The following is a 12,275-nucleotide window of genomic DNA, read 5'->3' on the forward strand; positions in this document are numbered from 1 at the left end:
GCAAATGCCTACTAGTGCATGAGGACCCAATGGAACATTTTGTTGCAGCTGTCAGTCATAGTGCTGCAATGCATTATTTCATGGTGGAAACTACTTTGACCTCAAAAACGAGAAATGCATCCTCAGCAATGGGCTACCTGGTCACTACTGCATGTATCTCAATGTTTCTAGCCACCCCACAGATCACAGGCTGGAGAGAAATGAGGGTCTGAATTCAAGCCTTCTTTCCTCTTCATAGTATAAGAGTGGAGTTATTCTCTGCACCCAGTAAATAACCACACTGTCAAAACGGATAGTGCTAATGAACACCTGTTTGGTGCTGCATGTGCTATATCTCCATAGTTGTGAACCATGTAGGCAGCCCTGGTCCCGGAAATGATGTGCTCAGCAACCTTTCATGCACCCAGCTACCAGTTCATCTGGAGATATGTGCTTTTATGAGCACGTCGCCCTTGCTAGATTGTGGTATTCAAGTTCATGGTTTTAATAAAACTGTTTGTTAAGAATTACTAATAAATATTTCCCACTTGCCATTTCTATGGCTTAAGTGTGCATTTCTAATATTTCACTGCTCTTTTACAAGTCTTGTAAACACAGCTAATTGGAGTTTGACAAGACACGACAAATAGGGCTGGATCTGGGACATGCATCAAAATGCTGACAATAGAAATTGAAGCTATCAACTAAGTTTTATGTGCAAGGGTTTATTTAGAAATAACTGAAATGAAAAACTGTGTCATTTGACATATTGAGTGCTAAGTTACACCTTGACATTTTGCAAACACCAGTGTTAGGTAATCTCCATCTAAATTAACAGCTGGGGCTTCAAAATCTAAAAGCAGCCATGTGTCATTAACATCTGTCATCAATAAAGCCCTTCTAATCATGGATCTTCCTGGAGAGATCAAACTGTCTTTTTAAATCTGTTGTTTGGTCTTTCACTACCATAACTGACAGTGCTCATAAAAGTCTACCTTCACTCTTGCCACATCAGCATTTTAGCATCTGCCTATCACACTGCAACAGTTGCAAAACCGCTAATTGGTGTGTGTGGTGGGTTTTTCTTTTTTTAAAGAAATACAATTACTGCTGTTATAGTTTGCATTTGTTAGAATTAAATTAAATATAAGTTTTGGCGCATGGACTTAATCATCCAAAATGTGATCTGTGTAATGATAGCCAGAACATTTGCTTTATGTTCCTACAAAATTCATTTGAGTTGCTGAATAGTCAGTTAGAGCTTCCATCAACTTACTGCAGCACTTTACTCACCAAATATATAGTTCTATAATTTATTACTTTTCAGCTAGCAGGAGTGATACAAAGGCAACCAATCAACACAGAAAGCAAAACAGTCTCCCTCTTTTCCACTCTCTACAAATATCTCTTCTAGAATCACACTGCACATGGAAGGACTGAAAGCCATTATAAAGCCTACAGGAACAGAATGTTGATTCAAACAAATAAATAAATAAATAAACAAATAAACAAATAAACAAACAGGCATCAGCCATTCAATTCTATTTACACTCCACCTTCCTTCCCCACAAACAGATACTCTGAATGGTCACAGCATTTAAGAAAAAGGAATAGCAACCTTGCAACCCTACGTCTTTTCTGCTATGTTCAGTGAGGCTTACTCCCAGGTAACTAGGATTGCCAATTTAAATTTATAGGGTTGAATTCAATGCAGTGCTAAGTCAGTTATGTATGAGCACAAGATTCCGACAAAACATCAGGAAGAAATTTCCGACAGTAAGAGATGTTCAACAGTGGGTTCTCTTTCTTTGGAGGTTTTTCAGCAGAGGCTGGATGGCCATCTCTCATGGATGCTTTAGTTGAGATTTAGTTGGACTAGATGACCCTTGGGGTCCCTTCCAACTCGACAATTCTTTATGCCCCTCCTCCCCCTGTGCACACTCTAAACATGTTCTGGAGACTGTGATGTTTGTCCCTGCCATGGTTCTGATGGGAATATACAGTAGAAGGTCCCATGTCTACTGTTTACAATATGAGTAAAAGTTCCCATTGGTGCAAAATGAATTAAAAGAGAAAGCATAATAGAATTGTAGAGTTGGAAGGGACCCTGAGGATCATCTAGTCCAACCCCCTGCAGTTCAGGAATATGCAGCTGTCCCATATGGGGATTGAACCTGCAACCTTGGCATCATCAAAGCTCCATTCCTCCACAACATGGGTGTGATCTGGCTTGCCCCTACTCTGCACTAGGCATGGGGGAGAAATTCAGTTCTACTCACAAAACTAGGTGCACTTTCTGGAACATGATGCAAGCTGGAAAAAGTACTACCCTATGAAAATCACAAGTCTCCATATTTTGTGGTGCTGATTCCAACTAAAAGGAATTAAATGGTGAAAAAGGTGTATATGAGGGCAAATGGTATATCTTTCTGAAAATAACATACCGAAACATTATAGTAGGGGGAATTGTTCCCAAAATATGTATATTATGCAACACTGAATACAAAGGTGCATATTAGCGGAAATGTGGACTAAAATGTGAAGAATTTTGTGAGGACTCATGTAAACTGATGCAGAAATATGGTGAGCTGAACATGAGTTTTGAAAAATAGCTGAGGGCAATTGAAATTGACAGATTCATCCTTCGCTTAAAAAACAACAACCAATAACTATGCAAAGCTGAACAATCTAAACAATGACACACAATGACACACACTTTGAGCTGCCACAGTCAATGGGAAGGAAAAGGGTGAAATGTTTTAAAAGTGGAAAAGGAAAAGCCACCCTTTCTCACTTCCCACCCTGCTTGCAGTGAGGGGAACCTGCCACAGCAGCCACCCCCATCAACAGGATTGCTGTTATTTGGTTTATCACCATTCTTCACTCTGTGGAGATGCTGCAGACATCTCTCTGGAAATAATCTCTCATTGTGGTTTTAGTTTGTTTCAAGGACTGAGAAGGTCAGTGCTATAGCAACATTTTAAGGCTCAAGTCCAGAGTTTTTATTAGATTGTGCTTTTATTTAATAATACATGCACATGAAATCATTTTATCCAGTATCTAATTTTCATTTTGGGATGTAGAAATTCCCTTACGGGGGATTTTTTTAAAAAAATGACAAAACAAAATGTTCCTACTATATTTGCTTTTTGCCAGGGATGGGGGACATTTGACCCTCACGATACTGGCCTGGTTAAGTGCAACAGCAGAGATCATTCTGTATGTGACAGAAGGATTAATTCTTCTACAGTATTAGTAAGCCAGCCAAGGTGGGAGGGCAGAGGTGCTGCTCAGCCATGATCATCACTAAGGTGGCATGTGTTCTGATTGGCTATGTAGTTCTGAGAGAACTTTTCCTCAGTATGTTTTGTTGCCTGTCTCCCTGCTATGTACAAGGCCTGAACTAAGAGAGATTATACAAGGTATTTTTGTTTGGTATTGTCAGGGGTTTAGGTGCAGAGGCACGGGCAAGGGAGGAAACAGAGAGCGAAGGGGAGGAGACAGAGGAAAGGATGAGTGATGACGACGACCCGAGATCTCCCAGTCTTTCCAGTGAATCAGAGGATTCACAGAAAGGAGCACCAGTGGCCAGGGCAAGGGGGGAATCTAGAGAGGCACCCCAGGAAGATAGAGCCAGAGGAGACTCAGGGGGGAGCAGCTGGAAATCGGGACCAGCGTCACCGCCAGGAAGCAGGGAAGAGGAAAGGAGCCAGGGGGGAAGCGCTGGCAGCTCACCACAGGAGGGAGGGCAGGAGTCAGGAGTGGCCACACCTCCATCGGGGAGCGAAGAAACGGTTAAGAGGAAAGTGGAAGGTTGGGCGCGCGCGCCAAGTTCAAATGCAGAGGAAGGCGGCGCAGTGGGCAGCCCCGAAAGGGAACCAGGTCCTAAAGCCCGGCGCAAGGAGGCAGAAGGGTCCGGGTCAGCGTCAGAAGAATCCCGGAAGGAAGAAGCCCCGGGGGGTAGAGGGACCCAGAGGAGGACAGTCAGGAGGAAAAGGTGGAGCAAGGCTAGGATATTAAGTTGGTGCGCACGGGGCGGAGACTCAGACGGAGCCTCGCCGATCTAGCTAGTAGACGTAGAGTTGCAGACAGCAGCGTGAGAATGGAAACTGTAATTCAATAAAGACTTTTACTTAATGACCGCTGGCTAGCGTGATCCTCTGTGAGCTAGGATCTTGAAGCAGCTCTGACAGTAGGCTCCGTCACAACATTGTGGGCATCTGCAGCCTCGAGGAGGGGAGAGAAACAGGCGCCCACTAGCGAGCTCACGAACGGCAGGAGACATGACGGCTGAGCAGCAGATAGAGGACCTCAGAAAAGCAGTGGCACAACTGAACGCCGAGGTTCTCGCATCCAGGAAGAGAGAGGACGAGGCAGCTGCCGCCTGCAGGGATCTCCAGGTCAGGTTAGACGTACTGGCAAAGCAAACACCCCGGCAGGAGGGAATTGGGTTGGCGAGACGGACAGGCGGACTGCTCTCTCACTTCGATGGGAACCTGCAACAGTATCCCAACTTTAGAGCCGACGTACTGTGCGCACTGCAACTGTTGCATAAAGACTTTAGAGATGAACAGGAGAGAGTGGGGTTCATCATGTCCCATCTGCATGGGGAGGCGAAAGCATGGTTGCGCAATTTATGGAGAGATAACGATCCGGCGCTCCAGAATGCGGATGCCTTTATTAAAGCGATGGATGGGTGTTTCTTATCAAGTATTGACATTGATCTTGCACGGAAGGAGGTGCATGGGCTGAGACAAGGGAGGGCCAGCGTCAGACAGTATCATGCCCGCTTTTTCGCCTTAGTCAGCGCCCTGGAATGGGACAGAGATTCGGCTCCTGTAAGAGACCTCTTTTGGGAGGGACTGCACAACTCGATTAAAGATGAGATAGCGAGGGGGGAGAGACCCCGAACCACCCAGGAGGTCGTTCAGAGGGCACTGGCTGTGGGGGTGAGGCTGGAAGGACGTCCGTGGGGCAAGGACGAAGGACGTGGAGGGCGCGAACCAGCCGGGGGCCCCTCCTTCTTTCCCAGAGAAGCAGCACGGGCGCAATCCACGCCTCCGCCAGGAGGAGGAGCCGAACCTATGGAGGTTGGAGGTGCAAGGGCTCAGTCAGCAACCAGAGCCCTAGCACCGGCAGCAGTGAAGGCGAAGCCTCCTAGAGGGACCAGGAAGTGTTACGTCTGTGAGCAGCCAGGGCATATGGCGAAAGAGTGTCCCCAGAGGCCCCACAAGCTTACTGCAGCCTCAGCAATGGTGACTGCAGCAACGCAGCAGGGAGGACCACAGCAGGGAAACGACGATGTCTGGCTGGAGGAAGAGGCACTGGGGCCCAGCCAGACGTGTTAGTGACGCAGTCCCCAGAGATTTTACAGCCAGTGAACCCCCTCCCGCCCAAACCAGTAGTGAGGCTCACAGCATCTCTCCAGCTGCCCACTGGAATCACCATGGACGTGCCAATCACCATCGACTCCGGCAGCAACGCGGACTTTATAGGGCAGGAATTTGTCGACAGGCACGCTGTGCAGTTGCTGCCGGCCACACTGCCCCTGCAGGTTGTCACTGTGGATGGCAGGGAGCTGCTAGGGGGGCAAGTGGTGAAGCAGACGCCACCAATGGTGATGCGACTTGGAAATCACAGGGAAGTCATCAGCTTCAACGTCACTCAACTGTCTGACACGCCCATTGTATTGGGCATGAGTTGGCTGGACAAGCACAGCCCAACGATGGCTTGGTTCCAGAGGCAGCTGGTTTTCGGCTCTTCCTTTTGTGCTGAACACTGCATCGTACCCAGGCAGGAAGGAGAGGAAGAGGAGTCACAGCTGCTGCTAGGCACGCTGCAAGCGATTCCCCACAAGTACGCAGAATTTCTGGAAGTTTTCTGCGAGAAGGAGGCGGACAGGCTACCCCCTCACAGACCATATGACTGCAAAATTGACCTGCTGCCGGGGGCGGCGCTGCCTAAAGGGAAGCTGTATTCCATGTCTGAGGACGAACTGCAGGAACTCAAAGACTTCATCGATCATAATTTGGAGCGCGGTTTCATCCGAGAGTCTAAGGCAGCGGGGGGCAGTCCTGTATTCTTTGTTAAGAAGCGAGACACGCCCCAAAAAAGACTCGTAGTGGATTACAGGATTTTGAACAGTGTGACCAAGCCGTCGGACTTCCCCATGCCCCGCATCGACGACCTCCTGGCGAAGGTACGGAAGGGAAAGGTGTTCACCAAGTTGGACCTGCGGGGGGCGTACAACCTCATTCGCATGCGGGAGGGTGATGAGTGGAAGACAGCCATGTTCACGCCACTGGGTACCTACGAATACAGAGTTATGCCTTTTGGACTGCAAAATGGCGCTCACGTTTTTCAAGCATTTATGCATCACGTGTTGGCGGGACTTCTCTACAAGACGTGCGTCTGTTTCTTGGATGACATCCTGATCTTTTCGGAGTCGCAGCAAGAACATGACAAGCACGTCAAGGAAGTGCTGGGCAGGCTAAAGCAACACAGGCTCTACGCCAAGCTGGAGAAGTGCCAATTTGACGTGCCGGAGGTGGATTTTCTGGGCTACAAGCTGTCTGACAAGGGGCTCGCCATGGACAGCGCCAAGGTTCGAGCAGTGTTGGATTGGAAGAGCCCACGCAACCGGAAGGAGGTCCAACGGTTTGTCGGCTTTGCGAACTTCTATCGCAAGTTTATCAAGGGCTTCGCGATGCAGACGGCGGCCATCACTGACACCCTTAGCTCCAAGAAGAAGAAGTTCATCTGGACAGAGCAGGCGGAGCAGTCCTTTCAGGCCCTCAAGCGTCTCTTCGCGTCGGAAGAGCAGCTGCTTCATGTCAACCCCAGCATGCCGATGAGGGTGGAGACAGACGCTTCGGACAGAGCAGTGGGGGCGGTCCTGCTGCAGAAGGACCAGCAGGGCGTGTGGCGGCCGGGAGCGTTTTACTCCAGGAAGCTCAGCAAGTCCGAGCAGAACTACACCATATGGGACAGGGAGTTGCTGGCCATTCATGCAGCGTTCAAGGCGTGGAGGCACTTTCTGATCGGCGCCAAGCACACGGTGCAGGTTTGCACGGACCACAAGAATCTGGAACACTGGCGCACGGCACAGTTCCTGAACCAGAGGCAGATACGTTGGGCTGAGTTCTTTGCGGACTTCGACTTCCGAATAGAGTATGTCCCGGGGGACACCAACATCATGGCAGACGCTCTCTCCCGCAAGCCACAGTATCTGGAGGACGCGACACCAGCGGCCGCCATGCACATCTTTGCACCGACAGTGTGGGCGTGCGCCGCGGCGACCGTGGACCTAGAGGCGGTGCGGCGAGCGTTGCAGGGGGACTCCTTCGCACAAACGAAGATGGCAGAGGTGCGAGGGGGCAAGGCAGCGGCCGACGGTTTCCAGCTACGAGATGGATTGCTCATCCGTAAAGGGGCCATCTACGTGCCGGGTGACGAACTTCGAGCCAAGGTGCTACAGCAGCTGCACGACGCACCCACGGCCGGGCACTTTGGCAAGGAGAAGACGGTGGAATTAGTAGCCAGGGATTTCTGGTGGCCTGGAATGAGAGGGGAGGTCGCAGACTACGTGGCGAGGTGTGACACTTGCCAGAGGGCAAAGACGGTGCACAAACCGCCGGCTGGACTGTTGGAGCCGCTGCAAACTCCGGTCGAACCTTGGGAAAGGGTGGCTCTGGACTTTGTCACGGATCTGCCCAGCTCAAGGGGCAAGACGGCAGTGTTGGTGGTGGTGGACCTGTTCTCCAAGATGGCGCATTTCATTCCGTGTGCTAAGGTGGCCACGGCAGAGCAAACCGCCAAACTGTTCATAGACCACGTGTTCAAGGTTCACGGTCTGCCACGGTCTATTCTGTCCGACCGCGGGCGGCAGTTCATCTCGAACTTCTGGCAGAAGCTGATGGGCTTCCTAAACGTCAAGATCAATCTGGCGTCGGCGAGACACCCGCAGACCAACGGGCAAGCGGAGCGAGCCAATGCCATCATGCAGCAGTACCTGAGATGTTATGCGAACCAACAGCCTGCGACGTGGGTGGATTACCTGCCGCTTGCAGAGTTTGCCTACAACAACATGAAGCACGTATCCACGGGCGTCACGCCGTTCTTCGCCAACAACGGGCGGCACCCTAGAACCTTCCCGGGACTGGAATGCAGGGGAGAAGGGGAGCCGCAGTCAGCAGATGCGTTCGCGTCGGAGCTGCAGGAAGTCCACGATCAGCTGCGGCGCCACCTGGAGCTGGCTAAACACGCATACAAGGTACAAGCGGACAAACACAGAAGGGTTGGCGAAGAGCTCCACGTGGGAGACTGGGTCTGGTTAGCAGCCCACGCAGTGCCGGCCAGGTCGTTGGCCAAGAAGAAACTAGGGCATAAACAACTGGGGCCCTACCAAGTCGAGGAGCAGGTCAACCCGGTGGCTTTCAGGCTGGCGCTTCCGGAGGGTTCCAGAATGCATCCGGTGTTCCACAGATCGGTGCTCACTCCCTACAAGGCACCGCACAGGTTCCAGGAACCCGGAACGGCGCCGAGTCCGCTCAGAGAAGGAACGGGGCACGCGGGAGTGGCACAGGAGGAGCGCATCAACGAAGTCACGGAGATTTTGGACTCCAGATGGGGGGAAGAGGGAGTAGAATACTTTCTCGCCAGGGAGGGCACCCCGGCCAGTGCGAACAGCTGGGTGCCGGGCTACGCTTTAGACGAACCTCTGCTCAAAGACGAGTTTCATGCCCTCTTCCCACATAGACCTATGCCAGCGGACTTTTTCGACGACTGGCTTTTCACGCCCACGCTTTCGGACAGCACGTTCAGGGGGTTCGACTCGGACGAGGAACCGACACGAGACGTCCGTTCCCCGGAGGGGTCACCCTCGGGATCTGTCTCAGAACCCTCGTATTGGTGGGACGATAGGCCGGAGGAGCAGTTCCGCAGGAAGTGGCTGGACTGTTCCGGCCGAGCAACGCCGCCTGGAGGAAGTGCGGGAGAGACGGACATGGACATTTTCGGGGACGACCCTGGTTTCGAGCACGGCGGCACAGAGATGGAAGAGGAGGTGACTGTCGTCAACGAGAGCAGGGAGGAAGACCCGGAAGAGTTCCGATGGAGGCCTGCCACGGGAAGCGACCGATATCCGACGTTCGTCCCTTTGCAACAGCAGCCCCCAGCTCCAGCACCGGAAGGAGGGGAGGGGGGACTGGGGGGCTTCGAGGGGGGGATGGATGTCAGGGGTTTAGGTGCAGAGGCACGGGCAAGGGAGGAAACAGAGAGCGAAGGGGAGGAGACAGAGGAAAGGATGAGTGATGACGACGACCCGAGATCTCCCAGTCTTTCCAGTGAATCAGAGGATTCACAGAAAGGAGCACCAGTGGCCAGGGCAAGGGGGGAATCTAGAGAGGCACCCCAGGAAGATAGAGCCAGAGGAGACTCAGGGGGGAGCAGCTGGAAATCGGGACCAGCGTCACCGCCAGGAAGCAGGGAAGAGGAAAGGAGCCAGGGGGGAAGCGCTGGCAGCTCACCACAGGAGGGAGGGCAGGAGTCAGGAGTGGCCACACCTCCATCGGGGAGCGAAGAAACGGTTAAGAGGAAAGTGGAAGGTTGGGCGCGCGCGCCAAGTTCAAATGCAGAGGAAGGCGGCGCAGTGGGCAGCCCCGAAAGGGAACCAGGTCCTAAAGCCCGGCGCAAGGAGGCAGAAGGGTCCGGGTCAGCGTCAGAAGAATCCCGGAAGGAAGAAGCCCCGGGGGGTAGAGGGACCCAGAGGAGGACAGTCAGGAGGAAAAGGTGGAGCAAGGCTAGGATATTAAGTTGGTGCGCACGGGGCGGAGACTCAGACGGAGCCTCGCCGATCTAGCTAGTAGACGTAGAGTTGCAGACAGCAGCGTGAGAATGGAAACTGTAATTCAATAAAGACTTTTACTTAATGACCGCTGGCTAGCGTGATCCTCTGTGAGCTAGGATCTTGAAGCAGCTCTGACAGGTATGCTCAGTAAAGTATTATCAGGATTCTTTCTCTCTGGACTGCATATATATTATGTAATTTTGCTAACAGGGCCACCACATTTTAAAGTCTTGCTGCAGCATTCAGAGACCAATTTCTACCTTCATCACCACGTGGTGCCTCTTGACAGATTGCCCCACCCAACTGCGTAGCAGGGAATAGTACTGTGTACAAGTTTCTTAAGTTTATATGTTCTTGGTGCCTCTGAACATTGTAATGCAGGGATGAGCATGTGTACCTTCAGTTTACAAGACATCCGAAACTTTGAATACCAATTCAAGCGAACCAAATTTAAGCAATTTTCCAGCCAAAGTAATTCTTAATGAAGAAACACTAGATGTGTTTTTTTCAACTGACAAATCCCAATTCTCAGGACATATTTGGAGGCCTGAATATTAACCACCTATTGAAATTGCTCCTTTCCCTAGCACTTAAAGCCACTCTGCTGAACTAATAGTTTCCTGGAGACGTTCTTTTCTTTGTCTCACTTCATTACTTGATTTCTTACTTTCTGTTCAGTTTCTCCTGTAGAGGAACTAATTTGTATGTGTGTGTATGATGGAAAGTAGTAAACTGGGCTAGCATTTTGCTTCATTTTATTACGTGCAGTGGCACCAAAACTGGCAATACTTTAATCACCTTGTAAGTTTTATGGCGTGTTCAATTTACAGTTGCATTTCACATTTAAGCATGGCAATAAAGAAAATAGTCAATAATATTTCCTACCAAGCACACTGTTTTTATTCTGGAGAAATATCTCTGGTGCCCAGCTCCTCAGTCCTGCTATCTTCAAATTTCCCCTCCCCTTTTGCATGGGAGTATAGTCATGTAAACACAGCAAATGCCGTATTTTTTGCTCTATAAGACTCACTTTTTCCCTCCTAAAAAGTAAGGGGAATGTGTGTGCGTCTTATGGAGCGAATGCAGCTTGCGCAGCTATAACAGAAGCCAGAACAGCAAGAGGGATTGCTACTTTCACTGCGCAGTGATCCCTCTTGCTGTTCTGGCTTCTGAGATTCAGAATATTTTTTTTCTTGTTTTCCTCCTCCAAAAACTAGGTGCGTCTTGTGGTCTGGTGTGTCTTATAGAGCGAAAAATACGGTATATAACAGTTCCAGAATGATGGGAATCTCTCACTAGGTAAAGATCTGAATGTCAGGCTTATTGAAGGCACAGGAACAGTGTTTAAATTAATTAAAAAAAACAAAGGCAAGCCTCAGCCTATACATTGGAACTGTGATAAATTAGATATTTCTTATGCAGGTCCAGCCAAACCCTGCAGCAAGGTGAACTTTCCTATTTCAGACTGCACAACGGGGATAGGCAGACAGCTGAAGGCAGGAATTGGAGTCTAAACAGAGCCATTAAACTTTTACAAGCGTTCCTTCTTGTGTTTCAAAGTGTTGGTGTCTTGGTCTGGGCCTCTTCTCATGGAGGACCACAAAATAGTTTATTCAGTAGTCTGAGAAAGAGTTTAAAGAAATATCTCTATTTGTGCTACTTGGGGTTTTCTGTTTTCAGACAGCTACAACATTTGCCAGAATGTGGTCCAAAGGATTCAGTTTGTACTAAGACTGCTGCACAGTACTAGGATATTCTTTTTCAGTTGGCTTTTCTTATCTTCAGATGTCTCAAATGCCTTTGAAGGAACAAAGAGGTTCTTAATATTCTCTAAAGTTTTTATTGTTCATTAGCTCCCCTTTTAAGTTTGGGACAGTGGAAATTTCCAAATTAGTCCAAGCAAAATGTTTACTGTGTTATCCCTCTCACCTCAGAATAATTGTCTTATCAAAACTAAATGTAAACTTCTAGTGAGGTACTTGGCTCCCTTAATTATTGGCATTCATTCCAATTATATGTTAATTAATTTAGCCTAGCAGGTGTTCCTAGCAACTAAGGAAGAAATGGGCTGTAAAACATAATGAAACAATCACTTTTATTATTCTTCCCCCAGCCCCACAACAAGAGAGCTACTTTTAAGGGTGCAAAGGGCTATCTTGAACGTCCAATAACAAGCAGGCCTTCAACTGTCAGACACGTAACTGTGACAGTCTCTGAGGTAATCAGATGCTAAGGAGAATGAATCCATTATATTGTTAGTAGCTGTGTGTGGAAGATGGAATTTCAGCAGTTGCTACTTATCAGGTATGAGTAGGAAAACCTGCACTTATTTAAAATGCAACTTCTGAATAACCATTAAGCATACAGGAGCCACCTGCCATTTTATCTTGTTTACTCTTAATATTCTCTGCTATCTGGTTTCAAAGATATTGATTTTTTATATTTAAAG

This window comes from Podarcis bocagei (genome assembly GCF_964188305.1).
Source record: "Podarcis bocagei genome assembly, chromosome: 8".
NCBI lineage: Eukaryota > Metazoa > Chordata > Lepidosauria > Squamata > Lacertidae > Podarcis > Podarcis bocagei.